At 39.0% G+C, this 19,885-nt stretch overlaps 1 protein-coding gene across 1 annotated transcript in view; it reads right to left on the bottom strand.

The window, feature by feature from the left end:
• LOC311244837 (zinc finger homeobox protein 3-like) overlaps positions 1–19,885 on the bottom strand; it is a gene marked incomplete at its 5' end in the record, with an annotated part of 47,846 nt that overhangs the window by 19,331 nt on the left and 8,630 nt on the right. The window lies entirely within an intron of this gene.

The following is a 19,885-nucleotide window of genomic DNA, read 5'->3' as shown; positions in this document are numbered from 1 at the left end:
AATATTGCTCTGTGTGTTGACTGCTTCTGGTCTGTGTTTTAATATTGCTCTGTGTGTTGACTGCTTCTGGTCTCTCTGTCTCTGTGTTTTAATATTGCTCTGTGTGTTGACTGCTTCTGGTCTGTGTTTTAATATTGCTCTGTGTGTTGACTGCTTCTGGTCTGTGTTTTAATATTGCTCTGTGTGTTGACTGCTTCTGGTCTCTCTGTCTCTGTGTTTTAATATTGCTCTGTGTGTTGACTGCTTCTGGTCTGTGTTTTAATATTGCTCTGTGTGTTGACTGCTTCTGGTCTGTGTTTTTTTTTTTTGATCCACTTTTTCTCCCATTTTTCTATATTTTTCTCCCATCCCAATTTCGTATCATCCAATTCAACCCTCCCCTGTCACGAACGCTGTTTCTTGCCTCCCACAAGCCGGCTGCAATGTGGACTAAGTCATACATAGCACAAGTCCCCTCCGGTACTTGAGGTAACAGCAGTCGCATCTTTTCACCTGTGCAGCTCGATCTCTCAGTGTCGAGGAGTAACGCGTGGGAGGCTCACGCTGCCCCCGACACTTCCTGATTCTACTGCGCAGGCGCACCAACCGACTTGTAGGAGTCGCTTGTTCACAACGCCCGATCCCCACCCTTCAGTTTCCCTCCCCGTAATACGGCCAATGTGTATTACTGCGGACGACCAGCTAAACTGAAAACAATGTGGAGAGCTGGATTCGAACACGCGAATCCTAGCGTCTCCACACTGGTGGCGAGTGCCTTGCCCACTACACCACCTAGCCGCCCCCACTTCTGGTCTGTGTTTTAATATCGCTCTGTGTGTTGACTGCTTCTGGTCTCCATGTCTGTGTTTTAATATTGCTCTGTGTGTTGACTGCTTCTGGTCTATACGGGCGGGATCCACTAAGAATGGATTGCACGGTGGGAATTGCACCCTTAACTGCGCTGGGTTTGCACGCGGATTCTGCTCCGTCTTTGTGAGCTATCCACTAAGGACATTGTGCGGATGAGATACCAGCGCATAGACGCCCATTATGTGTGGCTCGCGGAGCAGCCTGCACTCCTGACAGCACTGTTGGCAGATATCAGGAAGTGGAAAAATAAGCCCGAAATGAGGCATAAGTCCAATGCACACGGCAGGCGAGCGACGTCTGTAAGTGTGTGTGTGTGTGTGTGAGAGAAGGAGAGAGCGATAAAATTCTGTCGGTTGCCTCGCTTAAAAAGTCGGTCGCCTGGCAAAAATCGCCCGCCATGTGCGTTGGACTATAGACACAAAATACAAATTAAGCAAGCTCTATACATTACGAAGTTAACCAAATACAATACGAAATGAACGGAATACTAATGGTGAAAAATACGTTATGCACATAACATATTTTTCACCATTAGTATTCCGTTCATTTCGTATTGTATTTAGTTTACTTCGTAATGTATAGAGCTTGCTTAATTTGTATTTTCATGACACATCGTCCTGTGTTTTTGTCACTATATTTCGTCATTGCATATGTTTGTAATGTCCTATTCCAATTGTCACATAATTGTACTATATTCTATTGTGCTATATTTAATTTAGTTTATATCCCATTTAATTGTATTCAATCTCTTTATTAACACATTCAGTGCCGTTCACGAGAATTCTCGTTTCTGGGCCCCAACCGCTCAGTGCCATAAACGAAGATTCTCGTTTCTGGGTCATTTTTATTTTTATTTTTATTTTAATACCCTATTCAAAATACTGCATACTGTCCCCTTTCCTTTTTCTTCTGGCAGTCGACTGGATCATGAAACAAACCACAGCCGAACAAAATCTGGGCATTCAGTGGACAATGTGGTCTCAATTAGAGGATTTGGACTTTGCCGACGACATAGTCCTCCTCTCACACACACAAACACAAATGCAGACCAAACTCACAAACCTTGCCACAATTGCAGCTACCACAGGACTACACATCAATAAAGCAAAAACAAAGGAGATGAAGATGAACAACAATTTAGAAGAGGCCGTACAACTGGACGGAGAGGCACTGGACGAGGTGGACACCTTCACATACCTGGGAAGCATCGTGGGGAAGGACGGAGGCAGCGACAAAGACATCAAAGCAAGAATAGGAAAGGCAAGAACAGTATTTTTTAATACTGAAGCAAACATGGAATTCAAACCACATCTCCACAAAGACCAAACTCTGCATCTTCAACACCAATGTCAAATCAGTTCTATTATACGGAGCAGAAACATGGAGAACCACAAAAGCAACCTCAAACAAACTGCAAACCTTCATAAACAGATGCTTACGACACATCCTGGGAATCTACTGGCCAAACACCATCACAAACAAACAGCTCTGGCAAACCACTCAACAAGAACCATTTGAAACCCTAATCAAACGCAGGAAATGGGGCTGGATTGGACACACCCTGAGAAAACCATCCTCCAACACAACCAGGCAGGCCTTAACCTGGAACCCACAGGGGAAGAGAAAGCCAGGAAGACCCAGAAACAGCTGGAGAAGGTCTGTCGAGGCGGATCTCAAGGAAGAAAGAACATCATGGAAGGAAGCAGAGAAAATCGCCCAACACCGAACCAGCTGGAGAGATTTCATGAATGACCTATGCTCCCCAAAGAGCAAAAGGGTTTAAGTCAAGTAAGTCAAGTCATTCAATCTCAGGGAGCTGTGTGTTGCCTGAAAAATGCATACTGGGAATCCGAAGGTGCAGTACCGGCCGCATCCTACCAGGCGGCGGTATCGAGCACCATTTAAAACGTTGTGTCTTGGGCTATGCGTCGATTATATAGGTCCGGGCGGCCTTTATTTGTCGGACAAGTGTAGCGGTTATAACGCTCGGATTGAGAAGAAACAATTACTCCCGTGGTGGATTCTGTGTTGGATTATGTTAGCGAAACGATGGACATCAATACTTGGAATGGCAATCAGATAATTGGGATATTCTTTTCTTGTTTATAAGATCTATTTTCTAGTGTTCCAACGAAACCTCAATCAACAAAATCCGTCCATAGATTCTGACTGTACAGGACGAAATGTAAGGTGGCATAGTCAGTCACTTATATAGCCATATTTTTCACAGCCGGATTTGGAGCAAATCACGCCACGTTGCGAAGGCTATCTCGGCCTGTGGCTTTATATTTCTCAAACAAATCATATACTGTTTATAAGATCTATTTTCTAGTGTTCCAACGAAACCTCAATCAACAAAATCCGTCCATAGATTCTGGCTGTACAGGACGAAATGTCATCCTTTATTTCATCCAGTAGATCAAGGATTGATTGAGCTGGCAACCTGTGTCTCCGGATGATTTCGGTCTCAATTAAATAAAAAGGGTGATATTCTCCTTCGAAATATTCTTTCACGGGCACGACCTGGCATTACGATGCCTGCGTCTGGCAACAATTACTGCTGCCATGATCACCTGTGACGCTGGCAGTGACGCTGGCAGTGACGCTGGCATGATGCCCCTTTATAGCGCTTAGGGATCTGCGTTTACTTACCACCGTCTGTGAAGATGGTCGCGTTAACTGGTCGGTGCAATTGGCGCGGGCCGCTGTGGATACCAAGCAAATTCCGACGAGGCTCATTTGCATAGAAAGGGGACATGTTACGCCCATATTACCTCATTTAAATACGCGCCAATTGCACCGGATGCAATGCTGACGGAACGCATGCGCCACCTCATTTCACCCCGTTGCCCGTCCTCTGTGGATACCAAACAGAGTTTCAGAGCGATATGCACCGTCTTTCCATCGGAAAAAGCTGCGCAAACCCTTTGTGGATCCCACCCTATGTCTCTGTGTTTTAATATTGCTCTGTGTGTTGACTGCTTCTGGTCTCCATGTCTGTGTTTTAATATTGCTCTGTGTGTTGACTGCTTCTGGTCTCCATGTCTGTGTTTTAATATTGCTCTGTGTGTTGACTGCTTCTGGTCTCCATGTCTGTGTTTTAATATTGCTCTGTGTGTTGACTGCTTCTGGTCTCCATGTCTGTGTTTTAATATTGCTCTGTGTGTTGACTGCTTCTGGTCTCTGTGTTTTAATATTGCTCTGTGTGTTGACTGCTTCTGGTCTCTGTGTTTTAATATTGCTCTGTGTGTTGACTGCTTCTGGTCTCTGTGTTTTAATATTGCTCTGTGTGTTGACTGCTTCTGGTCTCTGTGTTTTAATATTGCTCTGTGTGTTGACTGCTTCTGGTCTCTGTGTTTTAATATTGCTCTGTGTGTTGACTGCTTCTGGTCTCTGTGTTTTAATATTGCTCTGATTGGGGCATAAATGGCTTTAGGTATTAATGGTAATCTGTATTTTAAACTATTACCTTTCGTTTAAGTTCAACAATAATAATAACCATAATCTATTTTTGAGTAACATCTGGTACAACCGATGGAAACTAGCCCTTGTGGCCATTTACACACATTTACAGAAATGTTAATTAATGTGCACTGTCCCTGTCGAACAAACGAATACATTACAATTCAATCAAATAAAAAGAAATTAAAAAATTGTGTGTGTGTAGGTGTAGGTGTGTGTGTGTGTGTGTGTGTGTGTGTGTGTAGGTGTGTGTGTGTGTGTGTGTGTGTGTGTGTGTGTGTGTGTGTGTGTGTGTGTGTGTGTGTGTGTGTGTGTGTGTGTGTGTGTGTGTGTGTGTGTGTGTGTGTGTGGATTGTATGGATGAAGAGTGTTTCATAACCCTGGAGCAGAATCCATTTAAAAAATACACAACCATCAATGTGAAAACCAGGCTGGTCTTTGTGGAGATACAAGGTTTTGTCAAGGCAGCTCTTTAGGCTAATTGTAGTTTATATTATTCTCTGGATAACACCCTTCAAAAAGACCAATGTCTTCAAGCACAAGCCCAGGCCTCTTGTTTGCCTGTGTACCCTATTGATCAGGTATTGATTCTCCATTAGATTCCTCTCTGAGGTGGAGTGGAGTTAATCCAGAACACATCAGTTCACCCTGATAAGTCTTAATCGACGCAGACACAACACAGAATAGACATGTTTCATAAAAAACGTTTTAGTTCTAATAATAATAATAAGACTAATAATCCTAACCAAATGGTGCTAATTCACTGCGTCCGTCTCGCTCAGTTGTGTCTGGTGATTGGCTGAAACCTCCCCCTCCTTTTGCAGACGATTCTATTGGTCCATTGATCAGCAGGTGCTAGTTAGCTGTTGTCGGGGGTGATTGGGGATCTAACAAGGATGTGTATTGACTAATCAATTTGACCTAATCAATATCTGACCAGCAGACATTATTCATTTTCTCTCTTTTCGTTTAATCCCCATGTCTTCTCTCATGCTAGAAGAACACGTACACACTACTAGTAACATGTGTGATGTGTGTTTTTCTACCAGTGTGATGTGTGTTTTATACCAGTGTGATGTGTTTTTCTACCAGTGTGATGTGTGTTTTTCCACCAGTGTGATGTGTGTTTTTCAACAAGTGTGATGTGTGTTTTTATACCAGTGCTATGTGTTTTTATACCAGTGTGATGTGTGTTTTTATACCAGTGTGATGTGTGTTTTTATACCAGTGTGATGTGTGTTTTTATACCAGAGTGATGTGTGTTTTATACCAGTGTGATGTATGTTTTTATACCAGTGTGATGTGTGTTTTTCTACCAGTGTGATGTGTGTTTTTATACCAGTGTGATGTGTGTTTTTCAACCAGTGTGATGTGTGTTTTTATACCAGTGTGATGTGTGTTTTTATACCAGTGTGATGTGTGTTTTTATACCAGTGTGATATGTGTTTTTCAACCAGTGTGATGTGTGTTTTTCAACCAGTGTGATGTGTGTTTTTATACCAGTGTGATGTGTTTTTCCACCAGTGTGATGTGTGTTTTTCAACCAGTGTGATGTGTGTTTTTCAACCAGTGTGATGTGTGTTTTTCAACCAGTGTGATGTGTGTTTTTATACCAGTGTGATGTGTTTTTATACCAGTGTGATGTGTGTTTTTCAACCAGTGTGATGTGTGTTTTTCAACCAGTGTGATGTGTGTTTTTATACCAGTGTGATGTGTGTTTTTCCACCAGTGTGATGTGTGTTTTTCAACCAGTGTGATGTGTGTTTTTATACCAGTGTGATGTGTGTTTTTATACCAGTGTGATGTGTGTTTTTCCACCAGTGTGATGTGTGTTTTTCAACCAGTGTGGTGTGTGTTTTTCCACCAGTGTGATGTGTGTTTTTATACCAGTGTGATGTGTTTTTATACCAGTGTGATGTGTGTTTTTATACCAGTGTGATGTGTGTTTTTCAACCAGTGTGATGTGTGTTTTTATACCAGTGTGATGTGTGTTTTTCCACCAGTGTGATGTGTGTTTTTCAACCAGTGTGATGTGTGTTTTTATACCAGTGTGATGTGTGTTTTTATACCAGTGTGATGTGTGTTTTTATACCAGTGTGACGTGTGTTTTTCTAAGTGTGATGTGTGTTTTTATACCAGTGTGATGTGTGTTTTATACCAGTGTGATGTATGTTTTTATACCAGTGTGATGTGTGTTTTTATACCAGTGTGATGTGTGTTTCTATACCAGTGTGATGTGTGTTTTTATACCAGTGTGATGTGTGTTTTTCAACCAGTGTGATGTGTGTTTTTATACCAGTGTGACGTGTGTTTTTCCACCAGTGTGATGTGTGTTTTTCAACCAGTGTGATGTGTGTTTTTCAACCAGTGTGATGTGTGTTTTTATACCAGTGTGATGTGTTTTTATACCAGTGTGATGTGTGTTTTTATACCAGTGTGATGTGTGTTTTTCCACCAGTGTGATGTGTGTTTTTCTAAGTGTGATGTGTGTTTTTATACCAGTGTGATGTGTGTTTTATACCAGTGTGATGTATGTTTTTATACCAGTGTGATGTGTGTTTTTATACCAGTGTGATGTGTGTTTTTATACCAGTGTGATGTGTGTTTTTATACCAGTGTGATGTGTGTTTTTCAACCAGTGTGATGTGTGTTTTTATACCAGTGTGACGTGTGTTTTTCCACCAGTGTGATGTGTGTTTTTCAACCAGTGTGATGTGTGTTTTTCAACCAGTGTGATGTGTGTTTTTCAACCAGTGTGATGTGTGTTTTTATACCAGTGTGATGTGTTTTTATACCAGTGTGATGTGTGTTTTTATACCAGTGTGATGTGTGTTTTTCCACCAGTGTGATGTGTGTTTTTCAACCAGTGTGATGTGTTTTTTTTTCTTCTTTTTTTTTTATCTTTTTCCCCCTCCATTTTTCCTCCGATTTTCTCCCATCCCAATGTTAGTCGTATGCCAATTCCCAATCCCTTCCTGGTCGCTGCGCACTTACCCCCCACAGTCAGATCATCTGGGAGAGTGGAGGCTATCACGTGCTTCCTCCGACACACGTCCAGCCAATCAACCGCTTCTTTTCACCTGGCAGCGCGGATCCTCCCTGAGAGGGCGTAGCGTGTGGAAGGATCACACTATCCCACTCAGGTCCTATCCGCGCTTAGCAGGCGCCCCGACCGAACTGTAGGAGTCGCTGTTTACAACGACCCGGACCCACCCCGCCAGCTTCTCCCACCCTCTAATACAGCCAATTGCATTAGTGTGAACGGCCAGCCAAGCTGGTGACTGATTGATTGATTGATTGATTGAAAACTTTATTAACAGATTGCAGAATGGGTATAGTACAGTACAGCTCAATACATACAATTGTTAAGGGGATGCAGACCAGAGAAAGACTTTCGTCTTGTTTACATCAGGGTCCCCCATTTTCAATTCATCGTAACATATATGACATACATGACATACAGATAGACAGTACTGCTACATCTATACATTTATGACATACCATTTATGACATATGACAACCCCGGAGCTGTGAGCTGGATTCGAACAGGCGAATCCAGCTCACAGCTTCGGGGTTGGTGACGAACGCAATCTCCGCTACGCCACCTAACCGCCCGTGATGTGTGTTTTTATACCAGTGTGATGTGTGTTTTTATACCAGTGTGATGTGTGTTTTTCCACCAGTGTGATGTGTGTTTTTCAACCAGTGTGATGTGTGTTTTTCTACCAGTGTGATGTGTGTTTTTCTACCAGTGTGATGTGTGTTTTTATACCAGTGTGATGTGTGTTTTATATCAGTGTGATGTGTGTTTTTCTACCAGTGTGATGTGTGTTTTTCTACCAGTGTGATGTGTGTTTTTCTACCAGTGTGATGTGTGTTTTTATACCAGTGTGATGTGTGTTTTATACCAGTGTGATGTGTGTTTTTCTACTAGTGTGATGTGTGTTTTTCTACCAGTGTGATGTGTGTTTTTCTACCAGTGTGATGTGTGTTTTTCAACCATTTACATTTTTACATTTAGTCATTTAGCTGAACGCTTTTATCCAAAGCCACTTACAAGTTCTGTACGACAAGTCAGCAGGAAGGAAGGGTACAACTGTTTCAGCTGAGTAACAATGTTCATCAAACAGTGCTGAGACTTGGGTGCTGCCGTGTTGAGTGCATACTAGAGACATAGTATAGTAGGAAGAGTGCATGATAGTAAAAGACAGTAAGAAGCTTATTGTTTTTTTCTTCATTCTTTCTTCATTCTTTGCTATGTTTTTAATGTCACTTTAAAACTGTGATTTGCCTTGCCTTGCTGCTATCTTTTTATGCTTGTTTTATATGTTTTATATGTCATTTTAATCAAACCATAAACAAAGTGGCCTATTGGGATGCTAGATACTAATGTGAAAAACTGTGATTTTATGTGTGATGTGTGTTTTTCTACCAGTGTGATGTGTGTTTTTCTACCAGTGTGATGTGTGTTTTTATACCAGTGTGATGTGTGTTTGTATACCAGTGTGATGTGTGTTTTTCAACCAGTGTGAGTATTGGTCCATTGATCAGCAGGTGCTAGTTAGCTGTTGTCGTGGGCGATTCGGGATGTAACAAGGATGTGTATTGACTAATCAATTTACCTAATCAATATCTGACCAGCAGACATTATTCATTTTCTCTATTTTCATTTAATCCCCATGTCTTCTCTCATGCTAGAAGAACATGTACACACTACTAGTAACATGTGTGATGTGTGTTTTTCTACCAGTGTGATGTGTGTTTTTCTACCAGTGTGATGTGTGTTTGTATACCAGTGTGATTTGTGTTTTTCTACCAGTGTGATGTGTGTTTTTCTACCAGTGTGATGTGTTTTTATACCAGTGGGATGTGTGTTTTTCAACCAGTGTGATGTGTGTTTTTATACCAGTGTGATGTGGGTTTTTATACGAGTGTGATGTGTGTTTTTATTATTGCTGTCAAACGATTAAAATATTTAACTCAATTAATCGCATGATTGTCCATAGTTAACTCGTGATTAATCGCAAATTAATCGCATTTTTTTTTCTACCTTAAACAGATCTTTTTCAAGTTCCAAGTTTTAATACTCTTATCAACATGCGAGTCAACAAATGCTTGCTTTATGGAGCCATTTAACACAAAAGGATAACCCTCATGCATTGCAAATTTGCATCAAATTCAAAACAGAGTGATGCACAAAATAACTTAAAAGAAAATAATAATTTAAAACGATGAATAAAGTGTGCATGAAATAATAGGGGAAAGAAAACGTTAGGAACTTGTTACATTCACCCACACAAGGGCTGATTAATCACACACCCCCCTCTCTCCCTCACACACACACTCTCCCAGCTCTCTTTCTCTCTTGCCCCTTCCTCATCTCTCTCACCCCCCTCTCTCTCTATATCTCACACACACACACACACACACACACACACACACACACACACACACACACACACACACACACACACACACACACACACACACACACACACACACACACTTCAGAAACAAACATAGTATCAATGAGAGCATCAATAATACACCTGAGTGAAGTCTAGTAAAAAAAGAAAAAACAATTTTTTTTTTTTTAGTTAATCTTGAATTAAAAAAATGTGTGGCATTAATAGAATCGGGAGTTAACGCGTTAATATCGCGTTAACTTTGACAGCCTTCGTTTTTATACCAGTGTGATGTGTGTTTTTATACCAGTGTGATTGATGTGTGTTTTTCTACCAGTGTGATGTATTTTTATACCAGTATGATTTGTGCTTTATACCAGTGTGATGTGTGTTTTCTACCTGTGTGATGTGTGTTTTACAACCAGTGTGATGTGTGTTTTTCAACCAGTGTGATGTATTTTTATACCAGTGTGATTTGTGTTTTATACCAGTGTGATGTGTGTTTTTATACCAGAGTGATGTTTGTTTTTATACCAGTGTGATGTGTTTTTATACCAGTGTTATTTGTGTTTTTCAACCAGTGTGATTTGTGTTTTTCAACCAGTATGATGTGTGTTTTTATACCAGTGTGATGTGTGTTTTTATACCAGTGTGATGTGTGTTTTTATACCAGTGTGATGTGTGTTTTTATACCAGTGTGATGTGTAGTGATGTGTATTTCTATACCAGTGTGATGTGTGTTTTTATACCAGTGTGATGTGTGTTTTTATACCAGTGTGATGTGTATTTTTATACCAGTGTGATGTGTGTTTTTATACCAGTGTGATGTGTGTTTATATACCAGTGTGATGTGTGTTTTTATACTAGTGTGATGTGTGTTTTTCTACCAGTGTGATGTGTGTTTTTCTACCAGTGTGATGTGTATTTTTCTACCAGTGTGATTTTCAACCAGTGTGATGTGTGTTTTTCAACCAGTGTGATGTGTGTTTTTCAACCAGTGTGATGTGTGTTTTTATACCAGTGTGATGTGTGTTTTTATACCAGTGTGAGTATTGGTCCATTGATCAGCAGGTGCTAGTTAGCGGTTGTCGAGGATGATTGGGGATGTAACAAGGATGTGTATTGACTAATCAATTTACCTAATGAATATCTGACCAGCAGACATTATTCATTTTCTCTCTTTTCATTTAATCCCCATGTCTTCTCTCATGCTAGAAGAACACGTACACACTACTAGTAACATGTGTGATGTGTTTTTCTACCAGTGTGATGTGTGTTTTTCAACCAGTGTGATGTGTTTTTATACCAGTGTGATGTGTGTTTTTCTACCAGTGTGATGTGTTTTTATACCAGTGTGATGTGTGTTTTTATACCAGTGTGATGTGTGTTTTTATACCAATGTGATGTGTGTTTTTCAACCAGTGTGATGTGTGTTTTTCAACCAGTGTGATGTGTGTTTTTATACCAGTGTGATGTGTGTTTTTCAACCAGTGTGATGTGTGTTTTTCAACCAGTGTGATGTGTGTTTTTCAACCAGTGTGATGTGTTTTTATACCAGTGTGATGTGTGTTTTTATACAAGTGTGATGTGTGTTTTTCAACCAGTGTGATGTGTGTTTTTATACCAGTGTGATGTGTGTTTTTCAACCAGTGTGATGTGTGTTTTTCAACCAGTGTGATGTGTGTTTTTATACCAGTGTGATGTGTGTTTTTCAACCAGTGTGATGTGTGTTTTTCAACCAGTGTGATGTGTGTTTTTCAACCAGTGTGATGTGTTTTTCAACCAGTGTGATGTGTTTTTATTAGTGCTGTCAAACGATTAAAATATTTAACTCGATTAATCGCATGATTGTCCATAGTTAACTCGCGATTAATCGCAAATTAATCGCTTTTTTTTTTTTTTTTTACCTTAAACAGATCTTTTTCAAGTTCCAAGTTTTAATACTCTTATCAACATGCAAGTCAACAAATGCTTGCTTTATGCAGCCATTTAACACAAAAGGATGACCCTCATGCATTGCAAATTTGCATCAAATTCAAAACAGAGTGATGCACAAAATAACTTAAAAGAAAATAATAATTTAAAACAATGAATAAAGTGTGCATGAAATAATAGGGGAAAGAAAACGTTAGGAACTTGTTACATTCACCCACACAAGGGCTGATTAATCACACACACCCCGCTCTCCCTCACACACACACTCTCCCAGCTCTCTTTCTCTTGTGCCCTTTCCTCATCTCTCTCAACCCCCTCTCTCTATATATCTCACACACACACACACACACACACACACACACACACACACACACACACACACACACACACACACACACACACACACACACACACACACACACACACACGCACACAAACACACACACACACACACTTCAGAGACAAACATAGTATCAATGAGAGCATCAATAATACACCTGAGTGAAGTCTAGTAAAAAAAAAAATTAAAAAAAAATTTAGTTAATCTTGAGTTAAAAAAATTAGTGGCATTAATAGAATCGGGAGTTAACGCGATATTAACGCGATATATTTGACAGCCTTAGTTTTTATACCAGTGTGATGTGTGTTTTTATACAAGTGTGATGTGTGTTTTTCAACCAGTGTGATGTGTGTTTTTATACCAGTGTGATGTGTGTTTTTATACCAGTGTGATGTGTGTTTTTCAACCAGTGTGATGTGTGTTTTTCAACCAGTGTGATGTGTGTTTTTATACCAGTGTGATGTGTGTTTTTATACCAGTGTGATGTGTGTTTTTCAACCAGACTGATGTGTGTTTTTATACCAGTGTGATGTGTGTTTTTCAACCAGTGTGATATGTGTTTTTCAACCAGTGTCATATGTGTGTTTTTATACCAGTGTGAGTATTGGTCCATTGATCAGCAGGTGCTAGTTAGCTGTTGTCGGGGGTGATTGGGGATGTAACAAGGATGTGTATTGACTAATCAATTTACCTAATGAATATCTGACCAGCAGACATTATTCATTTTCTCTCTTTTCATTTAATCCCCATGTCTTCTCATGCTAGAAGAACACGTACACACTACTAGTAGCATGCGTGATGTGTTTTTCTACCAGTGTGATGTGTGTTTTTCAACCAGTGTGATGTGTTTTTCTACCAGTGTGATGTGTGTTTTTCTACCAGTGTGATGTGTTTTTATACCAGTGTGATGTGTGTTTTTATACCAGTGTGATGTGTTTTTATACCAGTGTGATGTGTGTTTTTATACAAGTGTGATGTGTGTTTTTCAACCAGTGTGATGTGTGTTTTTATACCAGTGTGATGTGTGTTTTTCAACCAGTGTGATGTGTGTTTTTCAACCAGTGTGATGTGTGTTTTTATACCAGTGTGATGTGTGTTTTTATACCAGTGTGATGTGTGTTTTTCAACCAGTGTGATGTGTGTTTTTATACCAGTGTGATGTGTGTTTTTCAACCAGTGTGATATGTGTTTTTCAACCAGTGTCATATGTGTGTTTTTATACCAGTGTGAGTATTGGTCCATTGATCAGCAGGTGCTAGTTAACTGTTGTCGGGGGTGATTGGGGATGTAACAAGGATGTGTATTGACTAATCAATTTACCTAATCAATATCTGACCAGCAGACATTATTCATTTTCTCTCTTTTCATTTAATCCCCATGTCTTCTCATGCTAGAAGAACACGTACACACTACTAGTAACATGTGTGATGTGTTTTTCTACCAGTGTGATATGTGGTTTTCTACCAGTGTGATGTGTGTTTTTATACCAGTGTGGTGTGTTTTTATACCAGTGTGATGTGTGTTTTTCTACCAGTGTGATGTGTTTTTATACCAGTGTGATGTGTTTTTATATCAGTGTGATGTGTTTTTATACCAGTGTGATGTGTGTTTTTATACAAGTGTGATGTGTGTTTTTCCACCAGTGTGATGTGTGTTTTTATACCAGTGTGATGTGTGTTTTTCCACCAGTGTGATGTGTGTTTTTATACCAGTGTGATGTGTGTTTTTCCACCAGTGTGATGTGTGTTTTTCAACCAGTGTGATATGTGTTTTTCAACCAGTGTCATATGTGTGTTTTTATACCAGTGTGAGTATTGGTCCATTGATCAGCAGGTGCTAGTTAACTGTTGTCGGGGGTGATTGGGGATGTAACAAGGATGTGTATTGACTAATCAATTTACCTAATCAATATCTGACCAGCAGACATTATTCATTTTCTCTCTTTTCATTTAATCCCCATGTCTTCTCATGCTAGAAGAACACGTACACACTACTAGTAACATGTGTGATGTGTTTTTCTACCAGTGTGATGTGTGGTTTTCAACAGTGTGATGTGTGTTTTTATACCAGTGTGGTGTGTTTTTATACCAGTGTGATGTGTGTTTTTCTACCAGTGTGATGTGTTTTTATACCAGTGTGATGTGTTTTTATACCAGTGTGATGTGTTTTTATACCAGTGTGATGTGTGTTTTTATACAAGTGTGATGTGTGTTTTTCCACCAGTGTGATGTGTGTTTTTATACCAGTGTGATGTGTGTTTTTCCACCAGTGTGATGTGTGTTTTTCAACCAGTCTGATGTGTGTTTTTATACCAGTGTGATGTGTTTTTCTACCAGTGTGATGTGTGTTTTTCTACCAGTGTGATGTGTTTTTATACCAGTGTGATGTGTGTTTTTATACCAGTGTGATGTGTTTTTATACCAGTGTGATGTGTGTTTTTATACAAGTGTGATGTGTGTTTTTCAACCAGTGTGATGTGTGTTTTTATACCAGTGTGATGTGTGTTTTTCAACCAGTGTGATGTGTGTTTTTCAACCAGTGTGATGTGTGTTTTTATACCAGTGTGATGTGTGTTTTTATACCAGTGTGATGTGTGTTTTTCAACCAGTGTGATGTGTGTTTTTATACCAGTGTGATGTGTGTTTTTCAACCAGTGTGATATGTGTTTTTCAACCAGTGTCATATGTGTGTTTTTATACCAGTGTGAGTATTGGTCCATTGATCAGCAGGTGCTAGTTAACTGTTGTCGGGGGTGATTGGGGATGTAACAAGGATGTGTATTGACTAATCAATTTACCTAATCAATATCTGACCAGCAGACATTATTCATTTTCTCTCTTTTCATTTAATCCCCATGTCTTCTCATGCTAGAAGAACACGTACACACTACTAGTAACATGTGTGATGTGTTTTTCTACCAGTGTGATATGTGGTTTTCTACCAGTGTGATGTGTGTTTTTATACCAGTGTGGTGTGTTTTTATACCAGTGTGATGTGTGTTTTTCTACCAGTGTGATGTGTTTTTATACCAGTGTGATGTGTTTTTATATCAGTGTGATGTGTTTTTATACCAGTGTGATGTGTGTTTTTATACAAGTGTGATGTGTGTTTTTCCACCAGTGTGATGTGTGTTTTTATACCAGTGTGATGTGTGTTTTTCCACCAGTGTGATGTGTGTTTTTCAACCAGTGTGATATGTGTTTTTCAACCAGTGTCATATGTGTGTTTTTATACCAGTGTGAGTATTGGTCCATTGATCAGCAGGTGCTAGTTAACTGTTGTCGGGGGTGATTGGGGATGTAACAAGGATGTGTATTGACTAATCAATTTACCTAATCAATATCTGACCAGCAGACATTATTCATTTTCTCTCTTTTCATTTAATCCCCATGTCTTCTCATGCTAGAAGAACACGTACACACTACTAGTAACATGTGTGATGTGTTTTTCTACCAGTGTGATGTGTGGTTTTCAACAGTGTGATGTGTGTTTTTATACCAGTGTGGTGTGTTTTTATACCAGTGTGATGTGTGTTTTTCTACCAGTGTGATGTGTTTTTATACCAGTGTGATGTGTTTTTATACCAGTGTGATGTGTTTTTATACCAGTGTGATGTGTTTTTTTATACAAGTGTGATGTGTGTTTTTCCACCAGTGTGATGTGTGTTTTTATACCAGTGTGATGTGTGTTTTTCCACCAGTGTGATGTGTGTTTTTCAACCAGTCTGGTGTGTGTTTTTATACCAGTGTGATGTGTGTTTTTCAACCAGTGTGATATGTGTTTTTCAACCAGTGTCATATGTGTGTTTTTATACCAGTGTGAGTATTGGTCCATTGATCAGCAGGTGCTAGTTAGCTGTTGTCGGGGGTGATTGGGGATGTAACAAGGATGTGTATTGACTAATCAATTTACCTAATGAATATCTGACCAGCAGACATTATTCATTTTCTCTCTTTTCATTTAATCCCCATGTCTTCTCATGCTAGAAGAACACGTACACACTACTAGTAGCATGCGTGATGTGTTTTTCTACCAGTGTGATGTGTGTTTTTCAACCAGTGTGATGTGTTTTTATACCAGTGTGATGTGTGTTTTTCTACCAGTGTGATGTGTTTTTATACCAGTGTGATGTGTGTTTTTATACCAGTGTGATGTGTTTTTATACCAGTGTGATGTGTGTTTTTATACAAGTGTGATGTGTGTTTTTCAACCAGTGTGATGTGTGTTTTTATACCAGTGTGATGTGTGTTTTTATACCAGTGTGATGTGTGTTTTTCAACCAGTGTGATGTGTGTTTTTCAACCAGTGTGATGTGTGTTTTTATACCAGTGTGATGTGTGTTTTTATACCAGTGTGATGTGTGTTTTTCAACCAGTGTGATGTGTGTTTTTATACCAGTGTGATGTGTGTTTTTCAACCAGTGTGATATGTGTTTTTCAACCAGTGTCATATGTGTGTTTTTATACCAGTGTGAGTATTGGTCCATTGATCAGCAGGTGCTAGTTAACTGTTGTCGGGGGTGATTGGGGATGTAACAAGGATGTGTATTGACTAATCAATTTACCTAATCAATATCTGACCAGCAGACATTATTCATTTTCTCTCTTTTCATTTAATCCCCATGTCTTCTCATGCTAGAAGAACACGTACACACTACTAGTAACATGTGTGATGTGTTTTTCTACCAGTGTGATATGTGGTTTTCTACCAGTGTGATGTGTGTTTTTATACCAGTGTGGTGTGTTTTTATACCAGTGTGATGTGTGTTTTTATACCAGTGTGATGTGTTTTTATACCAGTGTGATGTGTTTTTATATCAGTGTGATGTGTTTTTATACCAGTGTGATGTGTGTTTTTATACAAGTGTGATGTGTGTTTTTCCACCAGTGTGATGTGTGTTTTTATACCAGTGTGATGTGTGTTTTTCCACCAGTGTGATGTGTGTTTTTATACCAGTGTGATGTGTGTTTTTCCACCAGTGTGATGTGTGTTTTTCAACCAGTGTGATATGTGTTTTTCAACCAGTGTCATATGTGTGTTTTTATACCAGTGTGAGTATTGGTCCATTGATCAGCAGGTGCTAGTTAACTGTTGTCGGGGGTGATTGGGGATGTAACAAGGATGTGTATTGACTAATCAATTTACCTAATCAATATCTGACCAGCAGACATTATTCATTTTCTCTCTTTTCATTTAATCCCCATGTCTTCTCATGCTAGAAGAACACGTACACACTACTAGTAACATGTGTGATGTGTTTTTCTACCAGTGTGATGTGTGGTTTTCAACAGTGTGATGTGTGTTTTTATACCAGTGTGGTGTGTTTTTATACCAGTGTGATGTGTGTTTTTCTACCAGTGTGATGTGTTTTTATACCAGTGTGATGTGTTTTTATACCAGTGTGATGTGTTTTTATACCAGTGTGATGTGTGTTTTTATACAAGTGTGATGTGTGTTTTTCCACCAGTGTGATGTGTGTTTTTATACCAGTGTGATGTGTGTTTTTCCACCAGTGTGATGTGTGTTTTTATACCAGTGTGATGTGTGTTTTTCCACCAGTGTGATGTGTGTTTTTCAACCAGTGTGATATGTGTTTTTCAACCAGTGTGATGTGTGTTTTTATACCAGTGTGAGTATTGGTCCATTGATCAGCAGGTGCTAGTTAGCTGTTGTCGGGGGTGATTGGGGATGTAACAAGGATGTGTATTGACTAATCAATTTACCTAATCAATATCTGACCAGCAGACATTATTCATTTTCTCTCTTTTCATTTAATTCCCATGTCTTCTCTCATGCTAGAAGAACATGTACACACTACTAGTAACATGTGTGATGTGTGTTTTTCTACCAGTGTGATGTGTGTTTTTCTACTAGAGTGATGTGTGTTTTTCAACCATTTACATTTTTACATTTTGTCATTTAGCTGAACGCTTTTATCCAAAGCGACTTACAAGTTGTGTACGACAAGTCAGCAGGAAGGGCACAACTCTATCAGCTGAGTAACAATGTTCATCAAACAGTGCTGAGACTTGGGTGCTGCCCGGTGCTGCACGGTGATTGATTGAATGAAAATTGTGTTAACAGATTGCAGAATGGGTACAATACAGTACGGCTCAATACACACAATTGTTAAGGGGATGCAGACCAGAGAAAGACTTTCATCTCGTTTACATCAGGGTCCCCCATTTTCAATTCATAATGAATTGTAAGTAAGGGTGCAACTTGCTCCGTGCAATCCATTCTTTGTGGATCTAGCCTATAGTATAGTAGGAAGAGTGCATGATTGTAAAAGACAGTAAGGAGGTTAGTGTTTTTTTTCTTCATTCTTTGCTATGTTTTTAATGTCACTTTAAAACTGTGATTTGCCTTACCTTGCTGCTATCTTTTTATGCTTGTTTTATATGTTTTATATGTCATTTTAATCAAACCATAAACAAATTGGCCTATTGGGATGCTAGATACTAATGTGAAAAACTGTGATTTTATATGTGTGATGTGTGTTTTTCTACCAGTGTGATGTGTTTTTCTACCAGTGTGATGTGTGTTTTTATACCAGTGTGGTGTGTGTTTTCTACCAGTGTGATGTGTGTTTTTATACCAGTGTAATGTGTGTTTTACAACCAGTGTGATGTGTGTTTTTCAACCAGTGTGATGTATTTTTATACCAGTGTGATGTGTGTTTTTATACCAGTGTGATGTGTGTTTTTATACCAGTGTGATGTGTGTTTTTATACCAGTGTGATGTGTGTTTTTCAACCAGCGTCATGTGTGTTTTTATACCAGTGTGATGTGTGTTTTTCAACCAGTGTGAGTATTGGTCCATTGATCAGCAGGTGCTAGTTAGCTGTTGTCGGGGGTGATTGGGGGTGTAACAAGGATGTGTATTGACTAAAATCTATTTACCTAATCAATATCTGACCAGCAGACATTATTCATTTTCTCTCTTTTCATTTAATCCCCATGTCTTCTCTCATGCTAGAAGAACACATACACACTACTAGTAACATGTGTGATGTGTGTTTTTATACCAGTGTGAAGTGTGTTTTTCAACCAGTGTGAAGTGTGTTTTTCAACCAGTGTGATGTGTGTTTTTATACCATTTACATTTTTACATTTAGTCATTTAGCTGAACGCTTTTATCCAAAGCCACTTACAAGTTCTGTACGACAAGTCAGCAGGAAGGAAGGGTACAACTCTTTCAGCTGAGTAACAATGTTCATCAAACAGTGCTGAGACTTGGGTGCTGCCGTGTTGAGTGCTTAGTAGAGACATAGTATAGTATAGTAGGAAGAGTGCATGATAGTAAAAGACAGTAAGAAGGTTAGTGTTTTTTTCCTTCATTCTTTCTTCATTCTTTGCTATGTTTTTAATGTCACTTTAAAACTGTGATTTGCCTTACCTTGCTGCTATCTTTTTATGCTTGTTTTTTGTATTTAATTTTTTTATTATTTTTTAAACAAACATATAAACAAACATGACAACACACGATAAGATATACAAGCATTATTAACACTTTGATTGCCTAAGGCTAAATTCATGATATACCATAGGTTGCCAGCTCTATTTGTCTATGGAGAAGTTCCCCTTCTTTGCAGGGCTATAACTTTTTAAATTCTATTGCTAAATTGCCATTATTAGGGCCCATTCAATGTCCTATATGTATTGTTCAGGGTGTATGAACGTTAAACTTTTTCATTCACATATTCATACTAAAATATGATCTAAAGTATAAGTATGTTTTCATCTCTTTCTGCAGCTTTCTCCAGAACGTGATTTATAGCCCCAAATGCATTATATTGATGATCAAATACAGTTTGATAGCAATCGGCGCGATATAAAAAAATCCAACTGGACGGACTTCTGGAAGTTACTACACGAGTACACGTCATCTGAT

This window comes from Notolepis coatsorum (assembly GCF_963971535.1).
Source record: "Notolepis coatsorum genome assembly, chromosome: 18".
Classification (NCBI taxonomy): domain Eukaryota; kingdom Metazoa; phylum Chordata; class Actinopteri; order Aulopiformes; family Paralepididae; genus Notolepis; species Notolepis coatsorum.
The sequence above is the reverse complement of the archived record's forward strand: the minus strand, read 5'-3'. Positions and strand labels throughout refer to the sequence as shown.